Source organism: Chinchilla lanigera, unplaced genomic scaffold (genome assembly GCF_000276665.1).
Source record: "Chinchilla lanigera isolate Chin_1 unplaced genomic scaffold, ChiLan1.0 scaffold00009, whole genome shotgun sequence".
Taxonomy (NCBI): domain Eukaryota; kingdom Metazoa; phylum Chordata; class Mammalia; order Rodentia; family Chinchillidae; genus Chinchilla; species Chinchilla lanigera.
In genome coordinates this window covers 7,895,691-7,898,883 of record NW_004955410.1, presented here as the reverse complement: position 1 = coordinate 7,898,883, position 3,193 = coordinate 7,895,691, and the positions used below count along the sequence as shown (strand labels likewise).

Here is a 3,193-nt window from a genome sequence, read left to right as displayed (position 1 = left end):
CGGCCGCCGGCGTGGGGCGCGGCCTGCGTCCCGGCACGCGGTGCGGAGGCCGTGTGTGGCGGCGAGTTCGAGGCCGGCCGGGGCTGGCAAGCAAGACCTTGTCCCAAAGGAACGAAACAAGCAAAACCCGCAAGCAGACGTCCGGAAGTGTGGCCGTGGGTCGGGCACCAACACACAGCAACGTTCGCTTTCATGATTTTTAGGAAACATTGGAAGAGTCTTTGGTTTCAAATATAGTCTGTTGTGTTTGAAGCAAACCATTCAGTTGTACCGAATTCCGTGTGGGACGGGAGTTTCGACGGTGCACGTTAATGTGCTAGTTAGAACTGCTGTCGGATGGGAAGGAGGGACCCCTTTTCCCCGCTGGGATGAGGCACCGAGGACCTCATCGCCGGGCCCGCAGGTGACACCTCAAGCCTTTTTCTGGATAGAAGAAAGGGAAGTTGCGTGGCTCTGGCGAATACACTTGCTTCAACTGTTTGAAAAAGGGGAAGAACGCGGGCAGGGGGTGACAAGGGCTGCCTGCCCTTCCGAGTTTAGCAGAGCCTGCGGAGTGGTCTGAGCTGAAGCACGCTTTCATCAGTCAGAGACCCGCTGCGTCCCTCACCCTTCCCGATGTCTACACTGCGGGTCACTGTCGTCGCCCCTGTCGGCCGATCCCGGTGCCGGGCCCTGGCGCTCGGGCCTCTACTTGGACTGTCACCTGCCGCATGCGTCCGCATCAGCACTTTTCCAAACCGTCTGTTCAGAGCGCGGACAGGAAGCGCAGCAGCTTGCACCAGGGACACCACCTCCTGTTCATGCGTTTTGCATATTGGTGGCCTATAAGATTGATTTTTAAAAGATTCAATATATCGATGTGTGCACGGACCCCCGCCCCGAGGTGTGGAATGGTGCCGGGCTGGGGAGCGGCAGAAGAACCCAAGTGTTTAATGTGCACGTGCGGATCTGCCGAAACGATACTCCTTAATCTGTATAACCAATTTTTAAAAAAAGAATAAGAAAAGAAACAAAAGGATTCTGTTGCTTAAAAAATTTCAAAACGACTGACATGAATAGAAAACCAAATTGTTAATGGTATTAGTTAAGGCACTCTAATCTATCTCACATTAATTTCTTTCCCTTGGTTTCCTTGACTTTCTTGTATCCTGCCTTCATTCCAGCCGAGCTTTCCTAGTCCCAGTCTCCGAATACATCAGGCCGGTTTCCCACCTCCTGCGCCTTTACCCTGGATTCTGGGGAGGCTGGCTCTCCGCGCTGGAGCTCCCTCCCATTGCAGAGAGATCCTTCGCTTTCCTGAGCCTCCCAGCCTGCCTGGGAGAGGGTTCAGCCGTGCTTCTCTCCTACAAGAGTGCGCACAAGCGGACTTCCAGGGCTCAAGAGGCGAAATGCAGTGCGTAAATGTAACTTTCTTTCCAAACAAATGGGACCGACATGTCCTACACACCTGGGCCTCCTGGGCCGCCATCTCCTTCCACCCTTTAAAAAAAAGTTTCTTCTCTTCATTCCAGCCCACGTATCCAAACCAATTTTAGATTTTTTTAAACTCCAGCTAAAAATACTTCCTTTTGCTTTGCTCACTCACTTCTAAGCTGTAGCAATCCCATGTTGTGAGGGGAAAAATAAATACATGATTAGATGATTTTTCAAAGAAAGAGAATGATGATAAGCCATTATAAAGTAGAAATATATGGCAATGATGTCGACTCTGATACAGTACAAATACTTGTGACAAGCTAGGGTGTCAGCCGGTGTTGTCCCATGATGTCTGCATTAAGGATCTTCTGTATACTCTGCCCTAGGGCATAAAGAAGATGCATGCCACCGCCCTATTCACTCGTTGTATTTTAATTAAGCACCTCCTGCATGCGTGACGCTATCTTAGGCATTTGAGCTACACTGACCAGCAAATCAGACCCAAATCCCTTTGTCCTTCTCCAAGAGGGACCTCAAGCACCCTGTGCTTTCTTCCCGTTGGACTCTCAGATGGAATCCCAAGCACTCTTCAAAGTTTTAAATCTAACAAAAGTGTAGCCTTCTGCCTCTTGCGATGGACTTCATGTCTTTGAGTCGGGGCTATGCTTTCCAAGCTGTCCTGCTGATTCTGGGGACCTGCACACCCCGCCTCATCCAGGGCTAATGGCTTAAGCTCCACCGCAAAAGCCTGTGTACCCCTTGGGAACTGGCTCTGTCCCTTCAGGCTCTGCTGGAAATTCCCCAGTGTAAGTAGAAAACTGCTGTATTAATCAGTTTCATTGACACTGATAAGCGATCCTTAGGGCTCTCCATTTTAAAAACTCACTGATCTTTGACTACAAGACTCATTCCGTGGGCACCACATGAAAGAGTTCAATCCACGTGTGAGTCCACAACCCGTGGGGCAGAGCCTGTGCCTCAGTGAGAAACTCTCTCTAATACTACCTCCCTGCTTCCTCCCCTCTCTGCAGTTGCCACCTGCCCTTGTGGTTCTGCCAGGAAAAAGTTCAGAGCTGTAAATGACCTACCTGCGGCTCTGCAGCTTTTAAGAGCCAGTGCTGGAATCTGGACTTGGGTCCGACTCCAGAGTTCACATCTTTCTTCTACACTACGCTGTCACATGGGGCGGCGGGAGATAATGCCGAGAAGATGTATTCAAACCGTGTTTTCAAGAGCCGGTGCCTGAGTCAGTGCTAAGATCAGTCTGGAAGCACTGAAGTCTGTTAGCAAGGAAATACCCCCGCCGCACACACACCCAGGACCAATTTTAGGAATGGATCTTCTGCGAGAAACCTACAGGGAACAGTGTTGTGCAAAGAGGTGTTAGTGTAGTGTCAGGCCCTAGGGAAGAGGTGAACCAGTGTGGAGGCCGTAGGGCAGGCGGAAGGGCTGCAGACCTTATTGGGAAGGAGTGCTAGAAACCATGGGGTCCCAGGAGAGAGGAGAGATCGAAAGAGGGAGAAAGAGAGGACTGTGAGCTCTGAAGTGTGACCACGGTCGCACTGAAGGAATGTCATGGCCATGGCCTACAGAAGAGCAGACACGGGGCTGGGGATTTAGCTCAGCGGCAAAAGCGCCTGCTTGGCAAGCGCAAGGTCGTGAGTTCGGTTCCCGGTACCGGAGAAAAACCAAAAAAAATAAAATAAAATAAAACAAGACAGGCTGACAACAGCAAATGCTGGTGAGGGTATAGAGGAAATGGAACTATCATTCGCTG

At 50.8% G+C, this 3,193-nt stretch overlaps 1 protein-coding gene across 1 annotated transcript in view; it reads left to right on the top strand.

The window, feature by feature from the left end:
- The window catches only part of Ccdc146 (coiled-coil domain containing 146), a 115,143-nt gene that overhangs the window by 26,961 nt on the left and 84,989 nt on the right, over nt 1–3,193 (top strand). The gene's annotated exons all lie outside the window — the stretch shown is intronic.